Source organism: Zootoca vivipara, chromosome Z2 (assembly GCF_965207765.1).
Source record: "Zootoca vivipara chromosome Z2, rZooViv2.hap1.1, whole genome shotgun sequence".
In the NCBI taxonomy this organism is placed as follows: domain Eukaryota; kingdom Metazoa; phylum Chordata; class Lepidosauria; order Squamata; family Lacertidae; genus Zootoca; species Zootoca vivipara.
Window position 1 is genome coordinate 44266870 of NC_142585.1, and position 21695 is coordinate 44288564.

Consider the following 21695-nt stretch of genomic DNA (forward strand, 5'->3'; position numbering starts at 1 on the left):
GTGGGGTGTCCGTTGCGCGTCATGACACACAATGCACGCGTCACGACGCACAACGCATGCGCACACAGGAGGCATGTGGTGCGGCAAACCCCGCGAGCAAGGCAGTCTCACTTTCATCGGGGCTTCTCGATGGCGGCGGCCGTGTCACGAGGCGACGGTCATCGGAGGTGGTCAACCCCGCCCAGCCTGCTGCCCGGGGCGGCGCGCCCCCACCCCCCATTACTAGTCACTGCCTCAGACCTTGGGGGGGGTGGACTATATTTGGGGGGAATCCCCCCACTGACTCTCCCCCTTCTCCACAGCACCGGACAAGCTCTTGTGGCTGCTTACCTGTGCCTTGCGAGTGGCAGGGGCTGGTGGCAGCAGCAGCAGCGGAGGGACGATGAGCGGCACAAAAGGACTGGCTCCAGAGAAGGGCTGCTTAAAATGGCACTCAGCCAACCACGGCTCAACAAAGCCCAGCCCCCTTCCTCCTCTAGGCAGGGCGAGGAGAAACAAGGAGGAGGGAGGGAGGAGGCGCCGCCGCAGTGTGTGTGAGGGAGGGGAGGAAATGGCACAGACCGAATGATCAGAATCCCCACCCCGATCCATGTGGTGATTCCATGGGCCGGATCCAGAAGGCAATTGTGCCGGATTCGGCCCCGGGGCCTTATTTTGCCGACCCATGCTTCAAACCCTTTCATTTATTCTGATTTATATCACTAGTTATAACATTATCTATAGCATATTACACCAGTTGGTCTTTAAAGTCCTCCATTTAATCTGGTTTACAGTGTGTGTATGCGTGTATGCACATGTGAACACACACACACACACACACACACACACACACACACACACACTGCCCTGAAAAACTATAGATGAAAGTCAATGCTGGGGCCCGCAAGTGCCTTTGCAAAGTGAAATCTGAAATGCTCTACGTATTCCTTTCGGCTTTATTCTTACGTCTTGCTGGGGATCGAGAGGGAATTGTGGATGTGTTACTCTTTGTATCACTTCCCTGGAGCTCATTTTGGGTATTAAGAAACAGCCTCTTGCAAATGCATTTGAATGGGAAGCTATCAACGGAGGGTGTGTGTGTTTTTTGGGGGGGGGGTAGAGAAAGATCTTCCATTTTAAAAATGCAATCCTTCAGGGGGCGTTATTACTCTCCAAACTCCTGCTAATGTCTGCTGGAATTAGGCATTCTTACCAAGGTCACCAGCCCCCTTCTGTTTTTATAGGCAGGATTGCTTCATTGCCTCAGTGTTCCTGAAACCGAAATCTGGATTCTGTCAGCATTTCTTGCAAATGATGTTTTTGCTTCTCATTGGTGAGATCAGCTGGCAAGTGCTAACTGTTTATCGAGGCTCTTTAGAAACTGATTTACAATGATACAAATTCAAATAATATGCAAAAGTAAAATTAAAAAGTGCATCAATTAACATACAAAAGTAGAAGTGTGTCTTTCACTCCATTGAACATCTCCACAGAGGATACATTAGCCCATGGAAGGGGTGTGTGTGGCAGAAACAGCATTAAGCAGGCAGAGCGAACAGCCTCTTTAGGAGGAGGGGGCTGTGTGGAGGAAAACAAATGTAGAATTCCTATTGGAGGCCCAAAACACAAACAATGTTTATCACATAGAAAGGTTGTTTTGAACACAGTGGGGGAATGCAAAAGACTTCTAAATGCTCTTTCGGAAAACTAATTTAGGCTTTGGAAAGATGTGGGGGGTATAAATGCTGGCTAAAGCAGGTGAGAAATCAGAAATGCCACGACTGCAGCGATTTTTCGTAAATCACTGCAACTCATAACTTGCTTGAGACATGTGTGACTGCATTTCAATCCATGTTGTTCAAGCTGGTGTGCAAGTAGGAAATCTCTGCTGGGAGTGCTATTGCTTGGAGTATAATGTCTTAGCAATTGACAGCAACTATTGACAGCCCACCACCCCGAAATGGAACATCTAGCTGGGCTGGTGGAATAAAATCTGGGCTGCCATGATCCTACACTTTGGCGAAGAGAAACTCCCCACTGGAGTAGAAATCATATATTGAACAGATGGAAAGCACTTCAATCTGAGCAGGCTGAAAGCAAAGAGTAAGGTTACCGTAACTTCCGTCATAGAGCTTTAGTATGCCGATGACAACGTCGTGTGTGCATGCTCAGAAGATGACCTCCAAACCATCCTAAATATCTTCGCAGAAGCTTACAAAAAGTTTGGCCAATTGCTCAACATCCAAAAAACCAAATTGCTGCACCAACAAGTACAAAATAACTTCTCTGCAGCACCACAAATCCAACTCAATGTCAATCACTTCTCCTACCTGGTCAGTTATCTTTCCACAAGGGCTGACATTGATGCCAAAATCCAGCATCGCCTGAGCTCTGCGAGTGCAGACTTCTCCCGATTGAAGTGCAGAGTGTTTGAGGACCAGGACATTTGCAGGGAAGCCAAAATGTTTGTTTACAGAGCTATTGTACTACCGACCTTACCGTCCTCCTGCCTTCTTCCTGAAAACCCAGCTGAAAGGCGGGGGCGGGGCGGTAAGAAGAGTGGTTGAGAGTGCTTCCTGGCTAAACCACAGCTCTGCCAGCTGAAGTCACAGGCTGCCACCGAAAGCAGGAGATTTTCCCAACAGCATTTGGAGCTGAATGAACAGTAAGCAGTTTAAAAATCTATTTTATTTAATTTAAAAGTTTTTTTGGCGAAAATGGGAACTGAAAAGGAAGTTAACTTGCATTTTCTGGCGACCGCCAACTGCAAGGGAAAGATTTGTAAGTGGCTAAAAGAAACAATATTGGACACTACCCTGGTGAGAATCTTATTTTATTTTTTGAATTTAACAGCATTGACTTTGACTTTGAACTTAGAATGTGCACTCTATCAGTCGTAGACTAGATGGATATATTTTATATTGGAGCTTGATAAAGGAGTATTGGCTCTCTGGTTTTGTCTTTGGATTAATAATACCTGGATCTTCACAATCTGACCCAAAGCTTATGCAACAGTAAACTATTTGGACCTTAAGCTGCTTCTGTGTAGTGAATGGTGCTGGGAGCAACTTCCACTGTGTGTGTATCTCACCTGAGATTCTCAACAAAACCCACAAGCAGTGCCTGAGTAGAGCAGCAGCCTCCTCACTTGTGAATTCCCAGGAACTAGGACTCAGCGGCATACTGCCTCCAACTGGTCATAGCCTTATCCTCAATTAATCTGTCTGATTCTCCTTTATAGTTTTTGAAGTTGGAGATCATCACTACAATACGTGGGAGTTAATTCCATAGTTTAACCATGTGCTGTGTGGATAAGTTATTAAATGGTTGGTATTTTGGGGGGAACCAAGAAGTAACACAGTGTGGACAAACGTTTGATACAGTACAGGTGCACCTGTTCCTTACACATTTGGGTTTCCTAGTAAAATACTACATTTTTTTAAGGTATGCCTGATTTGAAATAGGGCGAAATTCCAACAGCATACAATCAACTTTTTTTTATGATCTTCTGGAAAATTGTGATTTGAAAAGAGAGGGTTGAATATGTCACATTTGACTTCTCTCTAGGTTGCAGTTAGCTATATTATACACAGAGTATAATATGAACGAATGCCCATTACATGTAATTTCTATGGGTCTACTAAAAGTATAATTAACATTGGGTGTAGCTCTGTTTCTCTTTCTTAATCTTAAATTCAGTTTGCTCCATTTCTGGTTCAATTTGTGATTAGAAACAAAAAATCACAAACACCTGTATCCACATTTTTCTACTTTTTTTTTTGCCCAATACATGCATTTTCTCCAAGCGATTATCTTGAATATAATGAATTTGTACATTGTTTTCATGAATATGCACATTTTATGTGGACTTTCCACAGCAAATTTGTTTCTGCATGCATTTATTTTTTGGGGGTGGGGGTGGGTGGGTAGGGATTAGAGAACTATATTGCGAAAGTCAAAGAAGTGCAATTTTCAAAGAATAGTTGTCCTTTGGCTTGTGCTTTGATTTACCGGTAGCCAGAATACAGTAATATTAAAATGTTCACCAGACAAATTTATTCCCCCATCCCTAGATTTAACTGGCTACAGCTTTCAGAAAATGCTTTTACCAGACTATAAATGGGTTGGGCCAGCGGGGCACAAATAAGTGAAATGGAAGTTTACAGTGACCCTGGATTGAAGGAATTGTCCGTGGTGCTGACCTAGGCCCTGAAATGCTAGAACTTGGTTCATTTGGTAAATAGCATGGGTTTTGCTTTTGCAAAATTCTGTGGAGTGAATAGTCTCCGATGGACAGCTGAGAAAAGTAATTTTCTGCTCTGGACTTATGCAATTATGCATATTGCAACTTGCAATTTTTCTATTGGCTGCCAGAAGCTCATTTGCTTGCTGAATCATAGTCTTGTGTCTTGAGATGGGGAAGTGAAAACTACAGAGAACTGAAGCACCTGGGATGGAATGAAGCACGTTGAGGCAGAAGATATTTATATATTTGCTCACTCAGCCACCATGTAAAATTTTTGGAATCAAACTTGGAAGCAATGTGAAGCAGTCTGAGATTTTCATCATATTTTAGTGTATTTTTAAAGCCAAACACTTTCCTTGTCCCTGTTGAAATACTTTGTCATGTTCTGTGCCATGTGTTGCACAGTGTGTGCCAAAGTACAGCAGAGGTGAGGATTCACAGGCCTGGGGATCAAATGAGGCCCCAAGGCCTCTCTACCTGACCTTTGGGACTCTCTCCAGGTGACACCTCTCTCACCAGCCCTGCTTAACATCTTCGTTGACTGCCTTTGCCTGGCTGGAAAGTGCTCTTGAGCTGTGATAATATTTGTTGTTTGTCTGCAGCCACTTTTGTACATAGTCACATCCAGCAATGGCACACAGCTCCATAAAGACTGTGGATTAAGGAATGCAATCTTTTAAAAGTTTTCTGTCTCTGCTCTAGGAAGCACACCTAGAAACAACAGCGTTGTAGTTAGGGGGAGATCAAACAAACACTTGGAAATCCAGAAAATGAACTGCAAAGAGAGAAGATTTATTAAAGTACAACTCTACACATGCTTCCTTGGTATGTCTTGAGACACGAGAGAAGCACGATGGATCAGGTGAATGGCCCATTTGGTCCAGCATACTGTTTTCATAGTGGCTAACCATATAACTATAGGAATCCACAAATAACCTGGGTGATACAGTACTCTCTCCATTTATGATTCCCAGCAACGGGCATTCAGAGTTATATTGCTGCTCACAGTGAAAGTAGAACATAACTATTGTGGATAGTAGTGAAGTCCCAGGATGTTCAGTGAGGTTTACTCCTAAGTAAACAAGATTGCAGCCCATGGGAAAGGCTGCTTGGTAAAACATTAAAGGGAACATATCTGCAAGCACCTACAGACCACCTGGCTAGGAGTGCATGGGGTGATTAGTGCTGGCTGTATATGCCCTGAATCCCATTCCTAAAATGGAGAAGTTATTTTGATGAGAAATGATGGGTGATCCGTAATACACTTGAACATTCCAAGCAGGACAAAGTTAAACTCAGTGAATTTACAACAGCAGTTGTTGCCCATAGCTGCCAAGTTTTCCCTTTTCTCGCGAGGAAGCCTATTCAGCATAATGGAAAATCCCTTTAAAAAAGGGATGACTTGGCAGCTATGTTGTTGCCCTTCATCACTGTCAAAGAGGGATTAGGAACCTGGATCCGTCTCGAAGATCATGCTTGGTTATATCTCCCATCATTCCAGAACATTGACCATGCTGGCTGGAGCTGAGAGTCCAGCAACATCTGGAGGACCACAGCTTCCTCTTCCTTGGTCAAAGACAAGCCCTCTTAACAATACCAAAAAAAGAGAGAGAATATGTTGAAAACAGGGAAGCTAGTCATCAAATAATTGTCACTGGAACTTTTTTTCCTGTCCAGACTGCAGAGGAGTAGCTGTCTTAGTCTGACGCAGCAAAAACAACAGTCTTATAGCTCCTTAAACAGAGCTAAATGATTAACGAACAATCCAAACCTCCAATCTGCCACGCTGAAAGGATTTGGGTAGAGAATGTGTCCCTCTTCCCAGCCTTGTTGGCTCTACCAGCCTGTTAATTATGTTAATTCCCACAACAGAAAAGCTCACCCATTTAAGAAAACTCAGCATTGGTGTGTGTGTGGGGGGGGGGTAACTTCAGCTTTTATAAACCTTGCTGCTAAAATGAGCCTGTGCAAACAATCCGCCTGCTTACCTGCCTTTCTTGCTGTGCTGGTACTTTTCCAAAAAAAACTGTTGGCTCTGCTCCACCCACCCACCCCCGCTTGCACTCTGCACGAAACAAATGATGCTATAGTCTGACATTTCTTTTCCTTCACCAACCCCTCCATCTTTCTCCTCATACCTCAATAAAGAATATTGAAATAAGAGTGCTGTTTTGTTCTGAGCCAATGCTAGATAGGAATGTCTAAACTAGAAATTTGATTTTATCCAGTTAGGAGTTGGACAAAATCAAGGTTCTCTCTCCTGCTACAGGTTTTGTATTAGCACAACAAAGATAGGAAGTTTAAATATTCAAATTATTGGGGAGGGGCACAATGAAATACACAATCATACCCAGTAATTCTCCCCACATTTAGTCTCCAGTGGTCTTTTTAAAAACAGTAGCTAAAGGGGGCATCACAAAAAAACGGGAGATCTGGGTGACCTTTGCCAGTAACACAGGCACTGGAAATATTTTATTGCCATCAACTGCTTTTGTGAATAGACACTGTACTTAAATTTTTACACATTTCAGTTTTGTATGGAAACATCCCAGATCTACTGTACTGCACCCGTAGGGGTGTGTACTAGCATGGCTTGACCGGTGGTAATACTTGACAACAGAGAATTAATAGCCCAGTTCCCTGAAAACTAATTGTTGGGACATTTTCCTGAACAGGTAAAACAGAGACACCTATTGTGGGCCCACTAGGAGTGCCACTTCATTTAATAGCATTTTATTTGGGGGTGGGTGGGAATAACCATAGATCAGTGGCTTGGCACATGCTCTGTATGCAAAGGGTCCCAGCAGGTAGACTAAAAAAAGACATGACGATTGAAACCCTGTCAGTCTGTGTTGACCAAACTTTCCCCAAAATGTCACCTTTCAGTATAGTTCCCCTCATCTCTGACAATTGACAATTGGAGCTGATGGAGTCTAAAAACATCTGGAGGGCACCGGATTGGGGAAGGTTGGCTCTGACCATACTGATTGAAATGGTGAAATGGGACTGAGTTGGTATAAGGCAGCTTCCAGTGTTCCTAGTAACAGTCCCAGTTAAATCAGTTTTTGTTTTTTTGTTTTGTTTTTTGCAGGGCAGAAAATTCCAGTTTCATTCTCTGGCATCTCCAGGCAGGGATTGGGGATACCCCTGACTGAAATTCTGGAATACTGCTGTCAGCAAATGTAAACAGTAATGAGTAAGATGGACCAATGGATCTGACTAATAATAATAATAATTTGTATCCCGCCCTCCCCGGCCAAAGCCAGGCTCAGAGCGGCTAACAATAAAAATAGCACACTGTACATAAAATCACACAGTCAATTAATTAAAATACATTCTAAAATCAATTCAGAATTAAATGAATGGCAACCATTGGGTTAGAGTTCAGTGAGGATTACAGAAGGAGGGGGGTCAGACTGTGCCTTGACCAAAGGCCTGGCGGAACAGCTCTGTCTTGCAGGCCCTCCGGAAAGATGTCAAGTCCTGCAGGGCCCTAGTCTCTTGTGACAGAGTGTTCCACCAGATCGAGGCCACGGCTGAAAAAGCCCTGGATCTGGTCGAGGCCAGCCTAACCTCCCTGTGGCCCAGGATCTCCAAGATGTTTTTATTTGAAGACCGTAAGGTCCTCCGTGGGGCATACCAGGAGAGGCGGTCCCATAGGTACGAGGGTCCTAGGCCGTATAGGGCTTTAAGGGTTAAAACCAGCACCTTAAACCTGATCCTGTACTCCACCGGGAGCCAGTGCAGCTAGTAGAGCACCGGGTGAATGTGATCCCACGGCGAGGACCCTGTAAGGAGTCTCGCCACGGCATTCTGCACCCGCTGAAGTTTCTGGGTCAGTCTCAAGGGCAGCCCCACGTAGAGTGAGTTACAATAATCAAGCCTGCAGGTGACTGTCGCGTGGATCACAGTGGCTGGGTCAGGGCAGCTTCCTGTATTTCCAGAAAAATCTAGAAGAACAGTAAGGCACAGACTGTAGGAGGGAAGAGATTCTTTCATCTCTAGTTCTGAATGATGGTAGGAGAAAGCAATGCAAATGGAGGGCAATTGCTTTGCAAGTAGTTATAACACAACCCAAGTAATACAGTATTTATCACAGAAGTTGAATTGCATGAAAGCATTCCAAGAGGAGAAAAAAATAGCGCAAACTACCTCCTGGGATCATTTTGCTTTTGCCCTGGGGTAAGGTAAACGAAACTTCAGATAATAAATACTACACAATCATAATATGTCCACAAGCCCATTGGCTGGCACAGATCCTAAAGACATTTACCTGGAAGTAAATTCCAAGGACACCAGTGGGCCAAAATACAAAAATAAATGGAATGAAACGGAAACAAAGTGTTCACAAACAAAAACAAATGTGCCCAAGTCATTTGCTAACTTGACGAGTGCTATTCATTTCATAAAAATGTTACGTAACACCATCTAAGGTGATGCAATTAATATTGATTTTAATATGCAATGAATTTTCTCTCCCTGCCTTCAGTTGACCTTCTGGGCACCGTATGAAGTAAGTGGGTGTTTGCAGACTCCTCTGCACCAGCAAAGGTTTGATAGGACTCAGGTGTTTGTGAATGGGAATATTTGCACTGCAAGCTATGTTCAGATAGGATTCCTTTTAGACCTGACAGGATACGTCTTCAGAGCGTTAGACCGAAACCCTATTTATATTCTAAATCTACTTCCAACACCCCTAACTACTGTGAATGTGCCAGTTTAAGGCTCTCGGCATGGTTACTGAGACATGAACAAGGTGATAAATTAAGCACAGAAGATGCACGTTTGCTGAGAAGCAGGTGTTTTGCATTAAAAACAAAACCCTAGAAGCAAGAACATACATTGACTTGAGGTAGCTGCTGCCACCAGTCTGTTAAATTAAAGCTGCGGCAAGTTATATTTCAGCGGGTTGGGCTGGATGACCCTTGGGGGTATTTCCCAACTCTATAATTCTAAGCTAGTTTCTTAGAAATGCTCAAGGCTGTTTAGGGGCTTCTAATCTCATATGCTGCATTCACGCTGAGGAAAGAGGAGCCGTAGGCCCTCACCTTTTTAATGAATCAGCACAAAACCAAGTAGCCTGCAGAAGAAATCCAGCTATGACAAGTTTTGCAGTTTGAGCGCAGGAAAGTAGATAAAGATGTTACATTTGGATTTGTACATGGGATTTGCTTTGCTGAACTGTTTAAAAGCAGTTTGGAAAATGATGAAGGCAATCCACCTCACTTCCTGATGTGAGCCAAAGGTTGGATTTTATTTAGCTAAATAAATTCTGATTTGAGCCTTGTCTTGAGTGTCTGTTTCCCTTCCTCTAGGAGGACATTGGATTCCATCCAGGGAAAGAACCTGGCATATATTTATCCAACAAGTCTGAAAGCACTCTTTTACTATTGCTTAAGCAGCAGTGGTGGCATGGAATGCTCACAAATAACCCAACCTCAGTAGTAAAACTGTCAACACAAAGTGCTCAAGGACAGAAGGGACAATGTGGTGGTGTTCAGATGGAGTATGCCATAGCATGCAGCAGCTAAATTCCCAGAGTGCTCATTGAATATTACATGACATTCACATCAGCTCCTAATAACGTTGCTAATTTTGATGATACAAAGATCCAGCTCCTCCCTAGGGATGTTGGGTAATTATGCCAAAAATGGAAATGGAAGCAGAAATTACTACAATTCATGTGTTTATTCAAAGTCGGGAATGGAAATCATGCAAGCAAATACAAGCAGTATTTACTATCTTCTTCCTTTCATGCCCAAATGTTACATAAATAATTACAGAATTCTCTGCATTACACAATTAATTTCATTGGTTTGTGCCATAACAAATAGAAAGGCAGATAAAGTAGGTTTAACTGTAGCTGAACTGTGGCAGCATGGAGATGTTGTTGTTGTTGTTGTTGTTGTTGTTGTTGTTGTTGTTGTTGTTAATTGAATTTATATACTGTCCTATACCCAGAGGTCTCAGGGTGGTTCACAGAATAAAATCAAAATATAAAACCACAAAATATACAATCAAAATAAAAACAACAACCCAATAACCCTCCCATCCCTACAATGTCTCTCCTTTTAGAAGCTTCCTTGATTTAATTCACCATCCCAGTGTTTCCTCGGGCATTTTGTTCAGGGGGATGATAGCATGATCCCAGTACAAAATTACTCTTGGGCCCTGGCATCATCACACATAATGATTCTGTGGGAAAGTCTGCCCCTTTTGAGATTTCTAGTTTGGTGGAATCGATCCTATCCTTGATGAAGATAGCATCATGCAAGAAAGATGATACATCTTTCTCTGTCCTTTCAACCGAGTTTATATCCAGAGATAAGCATGTCCCACTGCTCCTCTTCATTCTACCAGGGTTATGTTATGCTCTCTGTATCAATGCTGTCCTCCCTCCAAGACCAAGCACTCCAGTTCACCTGTCTTGGCTTGGAGGCTTCTAACATTGGTATATATACACTTGTATATTGTCTCTTAAGGGCCTTTGGTGCTTGTTTAGACTTGCAGTACTTTGGTCTCTCTGAATTGCTGTCTTCTGCTCCTGCACTTACAATGTCTGGTTCTCTGCTACCCCATTTAAATTTCCATTGGTGTTATCATCTACACCCCAGAGGAGAGATTAGTTCTCAACTGGTGTCTCCTCAGGTCCTGGTTGCTTTCTCTCCTCAATCAGTTTAAAAGCTTTTTTTTATTTATTTAAAGTGCCAACAGTCTGGTTCAGGGGTAGGCAACCTAAGGCCCATGGGCCACAAGCGGCTCACGGGGGTCGTTTAACTGGCCCCTGAGCCGCCCCTGAACCAAGCCACCTGATCTGTGAGTCCCCACGCGCTGCACTAAACCGGTGTGGCGCAACGCAGAGACTCGCTTCCACGGCACCGGAAGTCATAGGCGTGCACGGCTCACACACACATGCAATCCAGCCCACGGAGGGATCTCCACTGGAGTGAACTCGCCCAGGTGAGGTAAACCTTGCCAACCCCTGGTCTGGTTCCATCCTGGTTCAAGTGAAGCTTGTCCTTTTGTACATGCCTAGCTTGCCCCAGAGTGTTTCCCACTCCCTAACAAACCAAACCCCTCCTCCCAGCAAATTCATCTCATCCGCTTATTGAGACCACAAAGCTATGCCTGCCTGGCTCTGTGTATGGAATCAGTAGCATTTCAGAGAAAACTACCTTGGAAGTCCTGACCTTCAGCATCCCACCCAGCAACCTAAATTTGGCTTCCAGGACCTCATGACTGCATTTACCTATGTCATTGGTGCCAACATGTGCCATAGCCACTGACTTCTTTCAAGCACCAGGCTATCTGGGCAATGAAAAGCACCCACAACTTTCAAACCAGGGAGGAATTCACCCTGTAGTCTCTATGTTCACACCACACACTGAACTATCAATATTCTTTAACAATTGAATCATCCACTCCCATGATCCCTCCACATACTGGAGAGGTATACTTGGCACAAGAAAATACAAGATCAAGGACTAGATCCCTTCAGATCTCTCCAGTCTTAGTCAGAAACACTAACCCAACAGCTTCAGAGGCCCTCCTTATATGTCTACTAACATAGGAGCCAACTACTAGGGGATGCTACCCCGCCTCCCCCAGTTGATGGGCATTCCCTTTCAAATAGCGTGTGTGCACTGTATCATGTGATTGATTATGTGGGGCGCGGCTTACCTGGGCCCCCACAATATTTTATTCAAGTTGGTACCCATGCCTACTCTCCTTAAGTATTGCAAAACACAATGTCAGAAGCTCAGAGCAGGACATGGTGGGGAAGGATCTTGGAAGAGTTAGCTTTTGAAAACAGGGAGGAGCAAATCTGCCAATCTCAGTTTCTACCCCCCTCCCCAATGCATTTTGTATGCACACTTTCCCCTATTATATACATTTTTGCACACATTTGGTTGGTGTATTGTATTACCAGATTCATAAACTTGCAATGTTGAATGTTAAGCTGCCTTCTGATCAACGAATTGCTTTGGGAAGTGCATATTAAGTTAGGTTCACATTAAATGCAAACCAAATTGCTCCTCCCATCCCTATTCCACAGTAAGGAGGCTGCTGTAGTCACATGACAAGCAGGAGTCCTCAGGGTCGCTCTGATCACCTTATTGGAGATATAGCACAGATTTTCCACTGAGAAAGCTGACAAGCGGCAGAGGGCATGAAAATCATTTCCTGAATTAAGTGCTTCTTTTCTCAAACTTGTGAGAAGTGAGGAGACATTGCAGGTATGAATGAATTAAAACACAAGTGAGGCCTCACTGCAGGGAAGGGTTTATTAACAGGTCACTGCTGCTATGGTGGCACAACAGAGAACTGGTGCTAGGCTGGTGAAGTGTGACATTTAATTAATGCTTCTGTGGCACTTAGCAAAAACCTGAGTGAAGCGCTAAACTCCATTAGATAAGGAGCAAGATGATATTTATATCCTCTGTCTTGGCCTGACAACACCTGTAGGTTTACTCATCAAGATGTGCCCAAGGGACATTTCCAGTGGTTTGAAATTGGGGCCAGTTGCACCCCTTCCTTTCCAAACCAATCACCCCAAGGCATTAGGAAATGTGAAATGTCAGGAAACTGCTTATACCAAGTGTGATCTTTGCTCCACCTAACTTAGCATTGTCTACAGCAGGCATGGCCAAACTTGGCCCTCCAGCAGTTTTGGGACTACAACTCCCATCATCCCTAGCTAACAGGACCAGTGATCAGGGATGATGGGAACTGTGGTCCCAAAACAGGGCCAAGTTTGGCCATGCCTGGTCTGTTGGCATTTCACCCCTCCCATTGCAAGAATTGCCTGATCTTTGGCTTCGCTTTCATGTTATGAGAAAGGAGGGGGCGGAAGCTGCTCTTTGGTTCTTCCATCTCTGGTACTGAAAAGTTTTCGCTCTTATCTGTGTAGAGATAAAATGGCTGCATGGGATCTGCTCCTCTCATGTATGTCTGTAGTGTTTTGTAGTGACTGTTAGAAATAAATTAAATATGCTTCAAAACCCCCACAGCTCCGCTTCTCTTACTCTGCTGAGTTTCGGTGCCCACAATGAGCAGATGTGAGTCATTGCACCAGGACCTGTTCTCTGGGAATACTGTGTCTTTGTTCCTGTGATCGGAAGGTTGGTGAAGGTGCTCCAGTCACCTCGCCCATGCACACACTTAAGACGTGGGCTGAACAGGGCGCACTGACATGGTCTACAGTGACTGGCAGTGGCTCTCCAGGGTTTCAGGCAGGAGTTTTCCCCCAGCCCTATCAGTTGCCCTGGCCTTCACTGCCAAGTGAAGTACTCAAACTCTCAGTTTTGTTTCTGCCAAAGACTTCAATGCTTGAAGATCAGAGTGGTGCATAAGCATGGCATTGTTACACGATACAATAAGATGATGAGATGCATGGCTAGGTGCAAACTAAGACCTGGATCCAACAAGCAACATGTTCCCTGCAACTTCTTTTTGAATAATAGAGTGAGCACAGCAATTACTGTTTCAAACAGTCAGAGCAAGCCAGATTGTACAAGCAACCAGTCCCTTCTCTGGGTGGCTTCAGCTTACAAACCATGGAGAGACCTGGTCTGAATAAAGACATTGGATTCTTATCTCATTATACATGATAAAGCTTTCTTTAGCCATCTCACCCCTGCAAGACCAATTGCAGTCGTTAACAGTCGTCAACAGGTTTACCACTCCTATCAGCCAGTCACCCATTCCCACCACCCTTCTGAGTAATACCCCTCCCCACCCTCTGACTATACATAAGGGTCTGGTGACTTCTGTTTCAGTGTATCTGAAGAAGTGTGCATGCACATGAAAGCTCATACCTATGACAAACTTAGTTCATCTCTAAGGTGCTACTGGAAGGAATTTATTATTATTATTTGTTTCGACTATGTCAGACCAACCCGGCTACCTACCTGTAACTTGAGCTTACAAAGTCTGTTAGCTTCAGTGCACTCTAGGCAATGGAGGCAGAATCAATGCCACCATCTGATTTCTTTTCAACAGCCTCCTTCTCCAAAGGAGGTGTGTCCCAGATAGTGGGAGGTTCTGAAGGTGGTTCTTTGACTGGAGGGATATGTCTACAGATGTCACCAGAGCAGAACACTCTTTCTGATAGCCTACTGAGTCTCTTCCCCAGTATCCAGCCCATCCTTCTTCATGCTCTCAGCCCCTGCCATGGACAATGCTTGGGATTTCTCGGACTTTCCCCCACCCCACTAGGACCTCCCCCAGTGTCATGAAACTCCCAATTCTCTGGGCTCCTCCCATCCCTTTTTGGGATCAGATCATGCCACCTCCATGCCACTCATGATACTAGGAGATGCCAGGGAATAAAACTTTTACATGTAATGCAGATGCTCCGCCAGCGAGCTGCAGTCCTAATAGCACCAACCAATATTAAACTTTATTTTTTTATTGAAATTTCAATTATAAAGAAATAAAGTTATTCAGAGGGAAAAGGGGGAAAGTGAGGGGGGGGGGAAGAGATGTGTATAAGACAGAAACACACACACACACACACACACACACACACACACACACACACAAATGCAATGTAATACATTTCCATACATTCTTATATAAATGGATATAGTGTTCTTATCTTAACATGTATAGATGTTAATAGCCTACTGTATTCTGTATAAACTCATTCCAAATGCTGTTATATTTATCCAAACAAAGTCTACATTTGTAAGCAGTCCATTCATAAGTTGCAAGTGTTGCCTTATTGTCAGTCCATTGATTAAAAGGAATTATATATTTGTTCTTCCAATTCATCAGTATCAGTCTCTTGGCTACTATCAGGGCATGTAGAATCCATTTTCGTTGTCCCATTGTTAATTTGCAACCAATATTGAGTGTCAACACGGTCAGGCAACCTGTCAAGCTCCTTCCCATGTGGTGTGTTGTACAAATTATGAAGCAAATCAGGGTTATTTGGGTGAACATTCACCAAACCCCAGTGTATTGTCTCAGTTATTTAACTGCTGTTGCAAGGCTACAGCTTGTGCCTGCTTGGGCAACTTCCCACCCTTGAATGATTTGATCAGTTTTTGAATATTGTGTCCATTTATAGCCCATTTCATGACATTAATGCATACATGATTTATGTCTTCATATAAGACAACACATCCGTATGCATGGATTTCTTCTCAACCAATCATGCATGCATGCACACATAAATTTTGTTCAGTGGGCACTGACGTTACAAAGTTCCATACGGACAGACATAACACATTAACTCAGTTCTGGACACAAAAGTCAGTTTTGCCAACTTTCAGATGAGCTGTTACTGTTCAGGATCCTAGCAACTCTCTTCTCCCTCTCACCAAGCACCTACCCTGCAATCAGCCTGTCAGAACCCAGATCCATTTATGGTGTTCCTATCCTTGGGGTCTTTTCTAAAGGTTTTTTAAAAATGAAAAGAAAAAAACTTTTGAAAAGCTTGGTGTTTCTTCAAGTTTCAGACCATCTCCGTTTTTGCGAGCAGTGCTAAATCCGCTCAACTTGCCTTGATGCTTTCTCAGCAGAGACCAAGATACTTTGTCAGGAATGGTTCCCTCTAGCATGCCGAGCCAGAGGACCTACTAACTGCATGTTCCTCATCTTACTTTGGACATAGCTGAAACAACTTTTTTAAATTAAAAAAATTCCTTCAGTAGCACCTTAAAGACCAACTAAGTTTTTATTTTGGTATGAGCTTTCGTGTGCATGCACACTTCTTCAGATACCATGCATCTTTCGTGTGCATGCACACTTCTTCAGATGCATGCACACGAAAGCTCATACCAAAATAAAAACTTAGTTGGTCTTTAAGGTGCTACTGAAGGAATTTTTTTATTTTACTTCGACCCAGACCAACACGGCTACCTACCTGTAACCAGAACTTTTTAAAACTTTCTCTTGCAGGCTTGAGCTCATTCTGAGCTCTAAGGCACCTGATGTTCTCTCTACAAGTGGTGGTTATTATTTGTGTATACTTTTCCTTCATGATTTGCCCTTTCTTCCATTTCTTAAACATGCCGTCTTAAATCTCAGCTCATCTGTAAGCTTCTTATTCAGCCGCACTGGTTTCTTTAGATGCCTCCCACCATTTCCCCCCTGTTTGTTTACAATTATGCATTGGATATTTCACCTTTAAGAAACTCCCACCTTGGACTCCCTTCTCTTTGAGTATTTCTGACCATGGGATCTCACTCAGTAGTTCATTAAGCTTTTTGAAATCAGCCTTTTTAAAGTAAAGTCCAAAGTGCAAGTCTGGCTATGCTCAGCTTTCCTTTGCCTTTGTATATGAGTCCCAGAAGGACATGACCATTGCCTCTCAAGGTTCCCAGTACTTCCACCTCATCAATCAGTTCATCCCTGTCAGTGAGAGCCAGGTTCTTGAACTTGCTTCTTCTACCTTACGGGAAATGAAATTCTTAGTGAGGCAATTGAGGAATCTGCCTTCCAGGCTCCAAGCCATGGATCTCTTCTCCTGATCAGGTTCAGGCAACTCTTAGCAAACACATTCTCACCAACTGCTGTGAGGTGCAATCCATATCTAAATGAACAGAACTCACAATGTGACACAGGAAATAAAAGGAATGATAATTGAGTAGACAGATAGTGACAGTTAGCTCCTGAGCTCAGAATTCCCATAAGTATTGGTAATCACAGTGTGAATTTAGGAAAGAAAAATGAATGGCAGTTGGGTAGAGATCCAGTGACAGGTACTTCCCAGTCCACACACTGCCATTTACTCCAGTTCTGGCATGCTCCCACTGCTAGCAAAACAAATAAAGATGGTCATAGCCCTGCAAATTTCTGCCTTCTGTTCCATAAGAGAAGCAGACCAGGCAGCAGTTTGGGCTATGTGCCCATTAGATCAGGCACCCCCAAACTTCGGCCCTCCAGATGTTTTGGACTACAATTCCCATCATCCCTGACCACTGGTCCTGTTAGCTAGGGATCATGGGAGTTGTATGCCAAAACATCTGGAGGGCCGCAGTTTGGGGATGCCTGCATTAGATGCTTGAAACTCTTTCCCCAGCTGTGTTTGAAATCACTTTCTTATGTTACTGTTCACACTAGAGAAGGGGAGGGGATATTTTAAACTTGGACTTCATTACCTGATTAGTTTCACCATGCTGATGATGCATGGTTTCATCAGCAGATGATGCTGTCATCTGCACATGTGCAACAGCTGGTGGAAATGTACACACCTAACTTAATTGCAGCTTACATTTTCTAATTGGACAGAACTTGGCTTCAGAAATAGCACACCAATCAGAAGTATTTCTTAAGAAGTTACAGGCTAGGTATAGATTGTGGCTAGCATCATGTCCACTCGGCTTCAAACACTAGCAGTGTGAAAACACAGGAGCTGGAGTATATGGCAATGCGTGGGGCAAGAAGTACCTTTCACTAGATGTCTATTCAACTGCCATGCAAGAGTTGGTAGTAAATGGCAATGTGTTGCTCACCCCTGCATTACACTTCAATGAATAATTTTACCTGGTCAGTTCAGTGTTGCAAACAGAGCAAAAACAACATGGGAGGCAGCAGTTATGGTTTGCCTTCATTGATGTAAGGGATAATCATATATCACTGGTCAGCTGTGGCCTGCCTTAAACCAAGCATCCCCCGGTCAATGAAGTGCTGACCTGCCACTATCTGCCTGCTTCAATGGGTCAGAGTATCACTTGACAAGTGAACCGACTTCACCCCCAAAGGTGCACTCCTCCATTGTCTCCCGAGACAGACAAATGCCAACCAACTAGTCCCTGGAACACTTCCCTGATTCTCAGCTTGTAACTGCACCCACTTTTGCAGAAGAACAGTTTAGTTTTTGAATAGTGTGAGGTTTCAATCCAGCCATAATTGGGTGGGTGATCTGCATGCTGGCTGCGGTAGAAGCATTTGTAGAAATGACTCCAGAACTGGATGAGGGGGAGTTGATGGCAAAGGTTTCCTTAATGCTGAACAGATAGCCTTTTCCATCAGGACAGTTTGTGTCCTTTGGTTGGAAAGAAATACTTAGTCTAGTCCTTTAAAATTTGCTTGATATTCTGTGTAAAGGTAAAGGGACCCCTGACCATTAGGTCCAGTCGTGACCGACTCGCATTATTGGCCGAGGGAGCCGGCATATAGCATCCAGGTCATGTGGCCAGCATGACAAAGCCACTTCTGGCGAACCAGAGCAGCACACGGAAACGCCGTTTACCTTCCTGCTGTAGCGGTTCCTATTTTGACGTGCTTTCGAACTGCTAGGTTGGCAGGAGCTGGGACCGAGCAACGGGAGCTCACCCCGTCACAGGGATTCGAACTGCTGTCCTTCTGATCAGCAAGCCCTAGGCTCAGTAGTTTAACTCACAGCGCCACCTGGGTCCCTATTAATATTCTGTAAGCCTCCTTAAATGTGCTAATTGACATCAGGTGGGCTGGAGACAGTTTGCAAGGTATTCTTGCCCAGCACTGAGAGAAGAGTTTGATAGAGGTGGATAGTTGATTCCAGCTAATGCAGAGTTGACAACCTGTGGACCTCCAACTCCCATTATCCTGAGCTAATGGCAGGAATGAGCACCTGAGTCTCAAAACAATCTATCACCCCCACCAAAGCATCTAGATATAACTGAAGCCATATCTTTTTGTTGACTAGATCAGTAGTGTAGTAACCCCCCCCCCCCTCCCCGGAAGAGCTGGCTGGTTATTCAAGCGCCCTAACCATATTTTGCGGTCTTTTGATCTTTCAGGGTTTAGGAACACAGTGGTAGTGTGGAACTGTGGAAGAAGCCTCCTACAACTCAAAGAAAGTACTGAGGACGCCAAAGGACAGAACTGCAGCCTCATCCTCCTCTGAAAACACAATCACACGGTGCACGATCAACAGATCAAAATAATATTGGTTTGATCTTGAAAGAAAATTACAAAAATGTATTAGAGATCATTTGTGGGGTGTGTGTGTGAGAAAGATATTTTTTCTGCCTAGGAGCCTCCACAGGGTAGGCTGACATTAATCAGACAGGCAGTGAATGAAGTTGAGTTCCACCCTTTTCATTGTTGGCTCCCAATTTTGGAAAGCTCCTGGACAAGATGTTTTTAGTGGACCACCTGCCTGAGTGGGTCCCTCTCATCGTTGCTTCTGGCTTCATTATCTATTTGCTTGCCCTCTCCCTCTGAGCCCAGTCCACACAATAGTCCAGAGAGATCATAAGGCAAATGAAGGGAAGTGTTCTCTCTCCCCCCTTTGTTAACAGCTTGCATATTCAGAGAGGACAGGTAACGCAGACAGGCAGTGTAAGTGAAGAGAAGAGCAGAATTGGGATCAGAAGGCTCTGGAGGCAACAACACTTGGATGCACCTCAAAAAAGGATATTGTAGAGTTGGAAAAGGTTCAGAAAAGGGCAACCAAAATAATAAAGGGGGTTGAACAATTCCCCTGTGAGGAAAGGTTGAAATATTTGGGACTTTTAATTTAATGGGGGGAAGGGTAAATGAGGGTGGACATGACAGAGATGTATAACATTATATATGGTGTGGAGAAAGTGGATAGAAACCAACGTTTCTCACTTTCTCATAATACTAGAACAATGAGCCTGAATGGCGGGAATTTCAGGAGAGACAAATGGAAGATTTGTCTTCACACAACGCATAGTTAAGCGATGGAATATGTTCCCATATGATGTAACAATGGCTACCAACCTGGAAACCTTTAAAAGACAGTAAGACACATTTATGGAAGATAAAGCTGTGAAGACACAATCACTCTTTAAGTGGGTTGTGCTTAAGTGAAACAGATGAGACAGAAGGGCCCTTTTCTGGGTAGGAGACTTATTCAGCGGTAGAGAAGCTATGATTTTCTTTAACACAGATTCCTCATTTTACAAATAGTTAATTAAGTTTACCTTATGATCATGGACCTCCTGGATCCTGCAAGTTATTAATCTAAGAATAGCACACAGGTCATCAATGCCTACTAGCCATGGTGCTGATGTTCTACCTACACTATCATTGGCAGTATGCCTCTCTATACCGGTTTCTGGGACTCATGAGCAGAGAGTGTGCTGTTGTACTCATGTCCTCTTTGTGGGCTTCCATAGGTGTCTGGTTGCCTACTGTGAGAAAGGGGTGCTGGACTAGATGGGCCTTTGGCCTGATCTAACATGACTTTTCTTGCGTCCTCATGACAGTGGGCTTCCTGAAGTGGTGTGTGCCCCAGCAGCTTTCCACCTACACCTGCCCCCAACACTGCCCTGTGTACTTTTCCTTGTGCCTTCATCTTCAAATACTATCACAGGCAAAGGAAGCTGTCCCACCCTGCATGATGGCTTCAGCTGTTTGTTGATATATTTTTTGCTTTCTTTGAAAATACCAGATGTGGACCCCTGCCGGCAGATGAATACCTGACACTGGAACCAGCAATTCCACCCAGCTATGTGCCTCCACCAGTCCCACAGCACCAACTCCCTAGCTATTATCAGTGACCAGTGCTGATGAACTGTTCCTAACCTCCTATTTATGATTATTGTTTTTACACAAACAGCAGGTGGAGATGACAGGCCTAGTCAGTCTCGTGCAGAAAAGTGCAGGGGCCAATGGCTTTAAATGATGATAGATGGGGAGACAAGGCAAGTGGGGGTAACTGACTATTCTTGTAGGGTGGGCAGGTGACAGGAGAAGCTGTTATGTTAGCATCGAAGTGCGTGGAAGAGTGCTGCATGCAGATTCAGTTACGTATAATATGTTTCAGGATGCAGATGTTTCTGATATCTTGCGGTATGATCATGTATCATATTTTGGAGTAGGAACATGAGCGTGTAATGTAAGCTATGTACAACCAAAGGAGTATCTAAAAATATACCACCTTTACATGTGAACGGGCCTTTCTTAGTACAAAGGGGAATTTCACCCTCTTTCTACATATTTTCTCAACTGTTCACTGCATTTCTGGGCTGCTGTTTTGATGGTTCAATCTTATATGTTTTTAAAGCATATTTTTGACTATGTGCTTTCATCCAATATGTGATTGTACAGTCAGTGTGATGATGCCACAAAACCACAATTCCAGTGCTCGCTGCCCTTGCTCTGAATTGCCTTTGTGACAATGCCACAGGACCAATCAGATTTGGCAACATCAAGATGTCATAATGCCAACCCAAAGCAAGAGCAATGCTTTCTGCTCTCATACTGAATGGGTAAACACTTTCTACTTGTTTACAGACATGAAGGATATTAACAGATTGACAGAATTTAACAGATGACAAAACAACCACCCCTTTCTGGTCTGGCTCATCCTTGCAAGTAGCAGCACACTGGTGGTATAACCCTGCCTCTGCACACCCAAGAGACATGCTAATGACAGCTGCACATTTCAACCAGTTCAGGAACCATGGTGTAGAGCAGGGGTGGCCATGGGCCACAAGCGGCTCATGGGGATCGTTTAACCAGCCTCTGAAACACCCCCGAACTGAGCCACCCACTCGGTGAGTCT

At 44.0% G+C, this 21695-nt stretch overlaps 1 long non-coding RNA gene across 1 annotated transcript; it reads left to right on the forward strand.

The window, feature by feature from the left end:
• Positions 1–1915: 1915 nt before the first annotated feature.
• On the forward strand, positions 1916–21081 carry LOC148686657 (uncharacterized). Its single transcript, XR_015948730.1, has 2 exons — positions 1916–2644; positions 18958–21081. It is a non-coding gene; the product is annotated as an uncharacterized LOC148686657 (long non-coding RNA).
• Positions 21082–21695: the final 614 nt, after the last annotated feature.